Here is a 13,031-nt window from a genome sequence, read left to right as displayed (position 1 = left end):
GTGATCAAAGTCTCAGAAGTGGGGGAGGGGATGCGATAAGATAGAAGAAATAAATATAGGTTTGAAGGAGATAATTCATAATTTCAAGATGGTTATTTTAAGAGACTTTAACTTAGGACACAGTCAATTACTCAAGTTTATCCATATTTGTACTCTCTAAGTTTGTTTATGCTGCTTTTCTTCCATGCCCATTACACCCCACATCTCTTAAAGATACTATAAGTCCATAAATTAGCTTAGTTGATAAGGTAAAGATCAGAAACTTGACTTTAAGGAGTACAATAGACTGGGTGCCTGCCTTTCTCCTGTTAACCTGTGAAATGAACCATTATCTTTATTTCTGTGGGTGGCTCATTTTTTCTCATGTAAACCAAGTCCAGTCTTTCTACAGATTCACAAATCCCAGAACTTCAACTTCCCCAAACACATAAATATTCCCAACTCCTTACTATAATGTATCTTTTCTTGAGGATCTGACCTGCACTCTGTTTCTTTGAATGCATATTTATAAATTTTGCCTAATAAATCCCTTTTGCTTCTTTAAAAATTTTCTGATTTATTATTGCCCACAGTAGCTTCCTGTACTAATAAAAATTGTCTCTTTTATCTTTATTTTTTATTAGTAGATGTTGAAAATACATAATGATCACATTGATCATGGGAGATTTGTAACCTGTCTTTTGAGATATCCAAAGTCACTTAGTGTTTGGCTATTTAGCTGAATTGTGCCACACATATATGGGGGTTATTGTTATGATACATGTAAAAAACAATAAAAATTATTTTTTGGCTTAGTATTTATATTAAAAGAACATAGGGTCAAAATTTTTAAAATGTTTATCTGGATAATTATAAATTTAATTACAATTGAGAATCACTAAAGGAAAAACCAAGAACCCAGAAACAAGTAAAAATGTTTGTTATTAAAATACAAAGTTGCTGTAGAATTCTTAGTAGCCATATTATTTTTGGCAACAATGCATTAATTTGTTTTATATTTATTGAACTTCTATTTTTAGGTTTATTCTGGCCACATGAAATATTCAAAAGTATGATTAATGTAAAGAATATATAATGATAAAAAGCAATCTATCAGCTGATACTTATAACATCTACTTACATTTTGGGGTGATAAACATGTTATAAAATCTGATCTAAATACTACATGTGTGTTAGGTTCTCATAATAACCTTATAAAGTAAGTAATATTTTTATTTAAATGTTCAGAAAAGACCCTGAGACTTAGCTAAGGTGACTTATCTGAGGTATCAAGGCTAGTAAGAGTTGCAGCTGATATTCAACCCAAATAGTATAATTTCCAGTGAGGTAGGAGGTTAGGGTGTGGCAAAGCTGGCTGGAGAAGAGAGTGTGACCTGTGAATTACAAAATCATGGACACATGCACAAAACAGTTCCTAAAGCTCTACACATGGACTCGTCAGGAGAACTCTAACAGGTTTTCAATTTGCTTGGCCTAGACCTGAAGTCAGCCTGAGACACGAGATCCCAGCACCATCTCTCAGGACACATATGTAGACGTTCTTGCGGGTTTCCTTTATATTTGGACGCAGAGATGCCATGAAAAGCTTGGTATTGTAACTTTCCATGATACCCCACGCTGTGTTTCCCAGAGACAGAATATACGTTTATTTTTGCTCTAACCCTCTTTTTCTCTTTACTCAGCCCAAGCTTGCTCTGAAGAGCCAGTAACTCTCACATTCTTCACTTTACTTTCTTGAATAAACTTTCTCATTGCTTCTGCTCATTTCATTCAATTCTTTGTTCAAGGTGAGAAAAACCTGGCATCTAACTCCAGAAGGAGAGGCGAGCAACTCAGAACCTAGTAGCGTTTAATTGGCGAGCCAGCTTTAGAAGCAGGCTACCTGATAACAACAGCACATATTTTATAATACTATTATTGTAGCAGAATTCATTTTCCATAAAACAAAACAGTAAAACAAAACACTAACAGTCAAAGTAAAACAAATTCTAACAAAACATAAACTGAAAATTTGTGTATATATGTTTTTCATATGAAAGTAAAGTTCTGAAAGTAAAAGTAAAAGTAAAATCTACTTAGAAGGATGCAGAAGATTTTACATGCTGAGTAATTTGCATACACTCACAGAGTGGTGGACTAATAAATGCTGTCTGGAAGAACAAAACTAAACAAACCAACAAATCTTTGATTTGCAGTGCTTACTACTTTTTAGGGGAAATCTTCCAACAGTTCTGATTTCAAGTTATTAACAGTTTGATAATCAGCTCACAAAATTTCTGAAATTTGAACAGTCAGCTCTCAGAAGCAAGCCAATGTAAGACAAATATAGCATACCATTTTGACTCAGCAATATTGTAGTAAAGACTCAGAATATTACTATCACCAGAAAAAGTTTCTGTGTGTCCCTTCAGTTAATTCCCACTCAGTATTAAAAACAAAAATATAACACAAACAGGTAAGCTGTAGATTGACTATCATTTATCCAAAATGCTTGAAATCAGAAGTCTTTCAGATTGGGAATCTTTTGGGATTTAAAAATATTAACATACACATAGAGATGTTTTGGGATGGCTAAGTCTAAACATGAAGTTTATTTATGTTTTCACATACACCTCAGAGCCTGAACATAATTTTGTACAAGGTATTTTTTTATTATGTCCCATCACATGAGGTCAGAAATGGAAGTTTCGACCAGTAGTTTCAGATTTTGGAGCATTTCTGATTTTGAATTTTCAAATTAAAGATGCTCAGTTTTTATTCTTGCTTCTACAGGTAAATATTAGTTTTGCTTACTTTTTGAATTTACATTAATGAAATCACAGAGAAAATATTGTTTTTAAAACATTCATGTTGTAGCTCATGAATTTCTGTTACTATTCCATTTGTATTAGTATTTCATTGTATAAATATTGTATAAATTACAATAATGAAATGAAGGAAGAAAAATTTTTAAAAAGGTTAAATATTGGTTTTTATTTGCATTCAATTGTTCGAACATTGTATGTTAAATAGGTCTTTTTTCTCCATTGACTTGCCTACAAACTCTTGTTAAAAATCAATCAACTCTGTACATGTGTGTCTATTTCTGAACTCTTTATTTTTCCATAGACTTAGTTCTGTATTTTATGGCAATTCCAATTGTCATTATTACAGTAGACTTTTAGTAAGTCAGTTAATTAGCATAAATTTTCTAATTTGTCCATTTTAAAGATAGTATTCAAAGTATTCTATTTCCTGTGAATTTTTAAAATAAATTAAGAAGTTGTCAATTTCCACAATAAAAGTCTTTTGGGATTTTAATTGAGATTATCAATTTGGGGAAAATTGAAATCTCAATAGTAGTCTCTCAATTAGGGGCATGGAATATCTTTATTTATTTGATTCTTTAATTTCACTAATGTCTGTAGTTGCCATAAAGTTTGTAGTGTTTGTTTAATATGGATTTCATTAGTAAATATATTTTGTGATTTTTTTGTGATATTTTTAAAGTAATTTTAAGTTTCTTTTTAAAATAACTTGCTTATATACAGAAATAAAAAATAATTTCTATAATCATTATTGTAATCTATATGAAGTTATTTTCATTTTAGTGGATTTTTATAAATATATTTTGCTTCCCATGTAAAATAAATCACACCATTCATAAATAGAGAAGTATTTCTTCTTTTCCAATATTTAAGCTTTGTATTTATTTTTCTTCCTTCACTTCATTGACTAAATCTTCCATTCAAATGATGAATAGAAGTTGTAAGTACAGAAACCTTCACCTTTTCATTAATATTTAAAGAAAAGAGTTCAATACTTCATAATTAAGTATAATATTTCTGTAGATTGTTCTTAGATGAACATTAGCAGAATGAGCAAATTCTGTGTTTTGTTTTCTGATATTTTAACTTTTAAGTCAATGTTAATTTTATTAATTTTATTGCAACTATTAGAGTTTTACATGATTTTATTTTCCTTTATCCTATTCCTATGATGAATTAAATTGGTTAAATTTGAAACATTAAACCAATTTTACTTTTATAGAATGATTACTTGATCAAAATATATTTTTATGCATTGCTGAATTTCACTTACCAATAACATGTAGGAATTTTTTTTGTCTTTATATACATAGGGATATGTGGCTTTAATTTTTTTCCTCATTTTCTCTTCTTTAGGTTTTGTTGTCAGAGTTATTCTGGGCTTATAACATTTGAAAAGCATTCCTAGTACCACTTTGAAGATTCCTCTCTTGTTGACCTACTGTGCAAATTAAACCAAGATGGCACATCACATTAATGAGAATTTGCCTCTAATAAGGTAATTGCTACTTCTACTTTGTCATTGCCTCATTAATTTTGATTCTGACATCTGTTTCATGAGTACATAATTCATTGTACAATAGAAGATGATTCATACTTTCAAATTTGTAAGTTATTTTAGTGATGAATTGACAAAATATGTTACCTTAGTTATTACTGGTTGTTGGAAAGAAATGGCATTGAACCATTAATAATTAGCAATAATTGTTATTAATATAAATTTTTATTATTATAAAATAGTCTGCAACTCACTGGTTTATTTTAAACATGTATTTTTTAAATAACTGATGATTGTAAGTATGTAGATCATTTAATAACTTCAGAAGACAATATAATAAATGTTATGTTTTATCAAAATAAAACATTTAAAAGGCAAAATTAAAATAGCAGTTAGGAAAATTCCTAATTTTTAAAAATTCAATACTTGCTTTTTTTGGTTTTCCTTAATAGTGTCTTTTATCAAAAAACAACCTCACAGTTAATATAATCCAGTTCAAGTAGAATCAGACTGATCAGTTGCATCAAATTTAAGAGAGAAATGAAAGTCTAAATCTAGGTCAATTTTGAAAAATGATAGTTATTCAATTTAGAAACACCCAGACAGGAAGAAAATATAATATTTTATAATCTGATGCTCTTGATATGCTTTTTAAATCATATCAAGAGTAATAAAGGAATAATGTGTCTTAAAATAATGTAATTTCAAGAAAAAAATGCTATATTTTATTGTATTTTTGTTATAGCTGAATTTCTATTAAGATAGTAAAATATTGTTTGAGACAATAATATTTGATTATATTAATAATTAAAATATTAATTTAAAATGCAATCTAATTTTTTCTCTGTGGCAAATCTATTGAAGTAAATGAGTCAAGAGCATTGTGAACAATAGCTGATTCAGCCTCAATTTGGTTATATTTACTGTAGATAGATAATCATTATGTAATACTTGACTCCATGAAACAATCTTAAGGTTTTCATGTTGAACACAATTTTTTAAATATTTGCACATATTCATTTAACACCATCTGTATGCTAAGCATTGTTCCAAATATTGATGATATATCAGTGAAAAGAATTCGAATTTCTCTTATACTGGAAATTCTATTTTATTTGGAATTGAAGACTTCTGGATATTATTCACTGTGTGTGTGTGTGTGTGTGTGTGTGTGTGTGCGCGCGCGCGCGCACATGCATGATTTTTATCCACACAGAAATGTTCTGCAGAATTTCACAAAATAAATATTTCCAATATCAGAATATCTTTTTCTAGTATTTGGAATGAGACTAAAGCTTTCTTTCTTTTTTTAATATGGAGTCAATAATTATTTTTCCTCCTCTGTTTACTGGTGTTTTAAAACATTAAGATATTAATTAGATTCATTGTCTTGAGGCTTTTGTTGAAACATGTTCTTGTTTCTAATCTTTTCTCATAAATCTGTCACCCTCAAGTCTTTAATCATCCTCATTACTTTTCTCTGAACCATATCCAGTTTTTCTACATACTTTTAATAATGATGACCTTAGAAATGAATTCTGTAACACAGGTGTGAGCTCAACATAGTTCTGCAGACAGAACCTGCTGTTTCTGTACTTTATAACATGTCTTCTGCCAAAGGACAAAGGCTCATTGCTTCTTGTCTGTCTAAATTTGAGACTCATTGTGACTTCTATATGGTCCCTTTTTCTATTATCACTCCCTACCACTCTTGTCTTCTGTGACTTCCAACACCATTCATATGATGAGTGCCTCTAAATTTGCATCTCTATCACCCATCCCTTCCTTCTACTTTATAGAACAATAAGAAAAAAGAAGGGCAAGTAGAAGCAAAAGTTCTTAAAATACCTTGAGTGCTATGTCCCACCTTTCTTGATAAGTGTATGTACTAAATTAATCTCAAAATGATCATGATGAAAATAGTTATTTTATTAATAAATTGACATATAATAGTCTCTATACTGATTTCCCTATAAATAGTTGTATGTGTTTCATAAATGAATTTATCTAAAGATAAACTATCTTCTAAAATACATATTTTCCTTTTGCTATTAGGACACACTCCAAAACTGTAGCAAGGACTTCTTGTCTCTGGTTTACTCTTATGTTCACAAATAATAGAACAATCCCTAATATCTTGCTGATTCTAAACAATGTGACAGCTCCCTCCCCTTTGCCTTGCTCTTCCCCTTCCTTTACTCCTTCCCCTTTTCCTTATTCCTTCCCCCTCTCCAGGGTCACCCTATGTAGCCCAGGCTGGCCAGGCTGACCTTAAACTTGAACTTCTGCTGCCTCAACCACCAGGGTACAGGGATTATAGTTGTGTTCCATGATGCCTGGCTGTCTGATCTTTTCTTGATTCTCTACTCTCTCCTTTTAAATTTCTTTTTGCTTGGCCTTTGAACTCCATCCAAATTCTTCTTTCAGTTCTTCAAACAAAGCAACACTTCCAGATTCACAACCTGTGTATTCTGGCTACTCTTCCAAAAAGCTTTGCATGGCTAGAACTGTTAAGGCAGCCTCATTGTTCCCCACTTTAGTCCAGCTGTTGCTTCTCTCCGGAAGACTAGTGGCATGCTGAGGCTTGCCAGTACCGAGTTGCAAAGCAAACTGTGCTTATTTTCTTATCTCTGTGTTTGATGACATCACAGAATCTTAAAATTGACCTTGGTAGTATTTATTCCACAGAAACAGCCAAAAGGGTACAAATCAGGCCACACTCCCCTTCCTACTGCCAAGAGCCTATTACCAACACACCACAGAGGGAGCATTTCCTAATTTTTCTGACCAACATTTATCACTCGTTATTTATTTAATATAATTGTAACTAATTATTCTACAACTTTAAATATAATTCTTATATTCACCATTAAAACATATGAATTTCATCATTTGGGTTTATTATCATGTCCTTAATATCTAGAACAATATTTGGCAATAGGATATTTGTTCAATGCAAAAATGAATCATTGCCTTATCTATAGACATTGCTACACCTATTAGAAAATGATTGCAGAATTGTTGGAACATTAATTACTTCTATTGTTATACATAAAATCATCACAAATTTAGTGGCTTAAAATAACACAGATTTATTATCTCAAAATTTCTGAGTCAATGGTGCAGACAGTTTAATTGAGTATTCTGCTTAGGATTTAACAAAACTTCAATCTTGACTTTTATTTGGAGGGTTACAGAAAAGAATGTACTTCCAAGGTCATTCAAGTGACAAACAGAATTCATTTCCTTTTGATGGTAAGACAGAAGGCTCTGGCTTTTTGTGATTGTCAGCTGGAAATCCTTCATCAACAGCTAAAGGCTCCTTACAAATTCCAGTCACCCGTAGTTCTTTGCCATGTGAGCATTACCAGTGCTTTGTCAAATGAGAAGAGTCCCTAGTGAGTATGTTATCAAGACAGCATCTATATGTTGTAACATACTTGCAGGAGTGGAATTCCATCAGCTTTGCTGATTCATTTGGTTAGATGCACTCACTGGTGCTCCCCATACTAAAGAGGAGGTGATAACACAAATGTGTGAACACCAGAAGGTAAAGATCATGGTTAGGAGGTTGGCTTTTTAACATGGATCTATCTACCATGATGGAGGAGAATAACAGAGTGGTTATCTACCTAAGATATATAAAATACTCATTATTGATTCCATATAATTACATAGAAATTTACATAAGATTAGACGTGACTATATAAAAACACCCTAATTACCAATTATGGCACAGCTACCTTTAAGTACTACTGATTATCGATTCTTCTAGAGGCAATAAATGACATATTTAATTAATTTGGTTTTGTTTCATTCAATGGATAGAAATATACAATTCTAGATGTTTAACTCAAGTTTAACTCAGTGTTATTTGCTTTTTTGGTTTTTAAAACATTTTTATGAGTTGGGATTTTGTTGCTGTTTTTTTGTTTGAAGAATTAATATTACATTTAAGCACCCAATATCACACCATTTGTTTTTGTTTGCGAGGCCCTTCTGTTGTGTTAGGATTGATAGCAACTACAAACTGTCAATTGCAGAGATGTTATGTTCATATCAAAGACACATTATCACCTCAATCTAAATTATATTTGACTATAATAAAGAATATGAATATCTGAAAGTAAAAATATTGACAGAAGATAGTTGTCATATTCATTTCAAATTATGTGAGGAGGTTGACTTTTATTCAAAGTTTCCTCTCCTGTTCTTTGCCACATTAGGTGCTCAGAAGTATTTGATGCATAAGTATTAAAATGTATCCAAGTCCTATTCCCTTTATTCTATCCTCTTCAATTTTGCTTGTCTCAAATAAAGATTGTGCAGAAACATAAGAAATCAGATTTTTAAAAAGGGAAAGAAAATTGAAAACAGAATTTCCTTATCTGGTGTAGGCTTGACTAAACATTTGTCTCATGTTTGCTTTAAGACAACAAAATTAATATCTACTCAAATAATATGTTATCCATTAAAATATAGTATACAACAGTTTATGATATTATCTAAATTTTCTTTTGGCCTATTTTTGCAATTCTAAATTGACAGAAAAATTAGAAGTAGAAAAATCCTCATTCAGTTTCACTCAATCTATGTCAAGTAAATATTTGCACCTTATCTAAATTGTCAAGGTCTGAAAGCTACGAATTATTTTGGAGTGAACAGTGATTCAAACAACAAAGAAGAAAAAAACAGCATGAAAATTCATGGAGTTTATATCAGTAAAGTGAAAACAGTTTGTAAAAAGAAATTAGAAGCTTGTGGACAATATGTTTTAACTGTGTTTGCCAAATTCTGTTAACATCTGTCACAACTGCTAGGTATTCATGATAGTTTTTTCATTTGCTTGAGTAAGTTGATAATCATGAGGTAATGAGCCTATCAACTGATAATGCTTTTTTGATCAAGTACATGAAAAAGTCTCTGCTTTCCAAAACTCAATTGGCATATTTGTTTTCTATGGTTGACTTAGTAAGGAACATGTTTCATTAGTGATTTTTTTCCAAGCTGAAATTCATAATTCATGATAAACTTTAAAGACAGACATTCAGAAAGAGCCCTGAAAGGGTTGTATTTAAGCTGCAGGTCTTCTGGATTTCAGACAAGATGCTAAGTTTCATGTTTATGACTTGGAGCTGTTGCATAGTAGTTACTTCTCCAGTATAGATATTTCAGTTTTGTTTGTCCAATTTAATAAATTCTTACTATATACTGACTATTATGATAAATGTCAGTGTTTCTAAGGTGGATCAAATTCAAGATCTTCTCTAAGGGAAATTCCATAGTGATGAGTGGGACAGATACATGTTTTTCCATAAGGGAAGGAAGAATTGATTTCTGCATGAGTGCCTGTTTCTGTACAAAGACCCAGAATTTTAAGGAAATTGCTTCAACACAAAACTACCAGAATACACAATTCAATTTTTATAAAATTTAAAACAATACAAATTAATAATCAATTAAAAAGAAGTATTATTGGCCGGGGATTTAGCTCAGTGGTTTCATCACCTGCTGCGCAAGTGCAAGGACCTGAGTTCGATCCCTGGTACAAAAAAAAAAAAAGTATTATTGAGAGATAATTAATAATGCAGCTTTGTTAGGAATGCAAATTGTGCTATCCAAACGTTTCCTTGTGCTATTTTGTTAAATTTGGCTGATTCTCATTTTGAAATATGAGACTGCTGCTTTCATAGCAGAGTTCAATTATTTGGGTAGAGACATATTTTCTTCTCTTAGAAAGCCCATTGTATTAATATGGTGCTTCTAATTTTTGTGTAAGCTATAAAGCAAGACACTTTGGTCAGTTTTTTTTCCCCTAATTGATGCCTTTCTTTCTGCCTTGTTCCCTTTTCTTTTCTCTTCATTTCTTCTCACCAAATGTATTTCTCTACAATGTTAATAGCAATTTCCCCACCTCTGAATCTTACTCTGCAAGTACTGAAACTCCCTTTCAAAAAGTCTAATAGAAGAGTTTTGTTTCGAAAGTCATTTGAAAAATGTCAGGAACAACCCTTTGCCCTGTCTCCCTGGCATTCGGAAAGTTGCCAGTTAACCTCATTGCGGTTCCCTAAGTAGACCACAGTTTCAAGAACTGAACTGTAGACCCTTGTTCAATATCCCCTGCTGAAAATCAGAGTAAACAGTGTAGATCAAAATGGGCTTTCTGAACTCATATTTCAGCATGTTGAGCCACCACTATGGAATGTTTGGGATTCTATTAATACAGAAGCTTTATAGGTTTAGAAGAAAGTATGCTTTCAGTACTGAAAAGGTAGCTGCATTATTTTCAAGTGACAAAAATGATAGAGAAATTTGGTCTAGAATGTATTGAGTTGGAATATCATAATTTTTGTAGAAAAAATTACAGGTTTGTAAATGTGAAATAGTAAGGTATGTAGGAAAGTACATATTCGAATGTGTATGAAATCTGCAATAGTGATTTCTTGCATTCATTGTTCATGCTTCCTAAAAATTTAAAGGACAAAATACATTATGGTGATTCCTAGAATTTCATAGAATTGTTGCAGTTAAAATTAACAACTGTACTCTACTTTCTATAGGCCTACTTAAACCTCAGTCATTAAAATGTTTCAGTGATGCATTTAATCAATGAAATGTTCCCATTTTGTATTCTAAAAGGCTTTTCCCAGTATCCACTGCTAAATGTCATATTCCTCCTAAAATTCTGTCATGAAACTTTACTTGTATAGCTTTCATCACACTTAATATATGGTTTATGACATCGTTGTTAATCTTATCTCCTGGGCTCATCTGCCTGGCTTCTTTTATAATAATACCACAGCTCATCAGCTTTTGGACTTATAATGCCTAGCATAGAGCCTTCCTTTTAGCTATCATTTGCTGAATAAGTGTTGGACCTGCATCAAGGATTATCCAGGACTACAGGCAAGTTATTGACAGTGAAGAGAACTGAGTTCAAATCTTCACTCTGACCCTCTTTTCATTGCACAAAGGCACTGGCCAAACTCTCGAGTAAATATATAAGTATCTTCAAATCTGCAATATTGGTAATAACAGACAAATGATGTGAACACCAAGTATTATGACAAAATTTATATTCCATTGATATGTACAATATAAGAAAGAGAATTCAGAAAAATTGGATAAAATCTTTGAAAATTTATTTTCAGAGTCCATAGAAAAAAGGTCTCTTTAAGAAAAACACAGGGAACTATTTGACTGCATACTTACTCACACAGCCATGATGGTTTAAAATAATGTATTGCCAGGCTAAGTTTTTGTTTGCTAAACATTCAGGTAAGCTGGGGTAAGTTTCTCAGCATTTTCCTAAATATAATTTTGAATTATAGAGATCATGTGGAGATGATTTCATAAAGAATAATATAATTAAAATATAATATTGATCACTTTTTAAGGAAGTAGATCTATCCTCATACATTAATGTAATCTTTGACAATCTTCTATTTATCAATGTAGAAAAAGAGACAGAATAATGACCTCTACCTCTGTACTTTTTCTTGGCAATTTCTTGATAATGACCTTCATTGGCTGGACTTTCTGCAAACATTAAATATAAGTTTCATTTAGAATTTTATCTTGGTTAATATACAAAAATAGTTTATATATTAAGGCAACTAATTTTAATCTTGACTTTATTTTCTGTCTATGCACTGGGCTGTGAACTCTTTGAGAATAGATACAATTGCTTGTTCACTTTAATTTTATGGTCAATAATAGATTCAATGGGAGAATTGTAGGAATACATACATGGAATTTAAAACCAGATTTCAGTTGGTACTGGAAAAGTACCAACATAAGGCCTTTGATTATAAATAAAAATCAATAATTGAGCCCATACTTGGTCTAAAGCAGTGGTGGCAAACCTATGGCACGCGTGCTACTTGTTTTTCTTTTAAGACAAAAGATGTTAATGTATGACTTGTTTTTTCTAAATTAAAAACTTCAATATTCAGGTTTAATTGCAGCATTGGAACTCTGTAATAAATAAGTGGGTTTGGGGTTGCAGTTTGGGTACTCGGTCTCTAAAAATTTCACCATCACTAGTTTTGAGAGATCTGAGACATTAGTGGGGGAGCTCTAAACTCAATGTAATTTAATATTGTTAGTGTTGAATTGGAATTCACTCATAACTGTAGAAATAAATGAAATGGGAGAAAGTACATGAATTTTGGAGTACAGATCTTAACTTCTCAGGTTAGAGCCTCACATCTCTAACTGTAATCTTGGGCGTGTTAATCACTGTGCATCTGAAGCTCGGAGAAGAGCTGAGCCACCAACATAAACTTACTCCATATATTCCTCTGTGGTTGGAGAAATGAGACAGCACATAGTTCAAAATGTAGACTGATTCATTAGGCCAAACATTTAACAATAAACTGTCTTGTTTCTCTCAAGTCGAATAATGTAAGCTTCAGTCCCCCAGATTTGCTACATAACACATCATGTTATTATGTTGGGTATTCTAGTGTATGTTTGACTCAAGAAGCATCATTTGGACATTTGTTTGTCTCATTTTACAGAACAGGTAACTATAGGATCCCCATTGATTTTGCCTCCTAAAAGCCAGTTGTTCTTTGCAACAGTGGAGGAAAGGACTTTAAAGCCTTCTTTAATATTTTTTTTAAACACTGTACCTCCTTTGTTTCAATCATTCACTCCTGCCTTTAGTACTCTTTGGAATTTATATATATGTTACGGGATGTGCTTCACTTATTCAGCTTTAT

At 31.7% G+C, this 13,031-nt stretch overlaps 1 protein-coding gene across 3 annotated transcripts in view; it reads left to right on the top strand.

The window, feature by feature from the left end:
• The window catches only part of Col11a1 (collagen type XI alpha 1 chain), a 702,155-nt gene that overhangs the window by 351,660 nt on the left and 337,464 nt on the right, over positions 1 to 13,031 (top strand). For all 3 annotated transcript variants that reach the window (XM_021247828.2, XM_004869152.4, XM_021247827.2), the window contains exon 4: positions 4,164 to 4,305. The gene's annotated coding sequence lies outside the window, so the exon portion shown is untranslated. The remainder of the gene's footprint in view (positions 1 to 4,163; positions 4,306 to 13,031) is intronic.

The sequence above is a fragment of the Heterocephalus glaber genome, unplaced genomic scaffold, assembly GCF_053883595.1.
Source record: "Heterocephalus glaber isolate CG9 unplaced genomic scaffold, H.glaber_assembly_v1.0 deba00001442, whole genome shotgun sequence".
Taxonomy (NCBI): domain Eukaryota; kingdom Metazoa; phylum Chordata; class Mammalia; order Rodentia; family Bathyergidae; genus Heterocephalus; species Heterocephalus glaber.
Note: the sequence above shows the minus strand (reverse complement) of the source record. Positions and strands in the feature narration are given on the sequence as shown.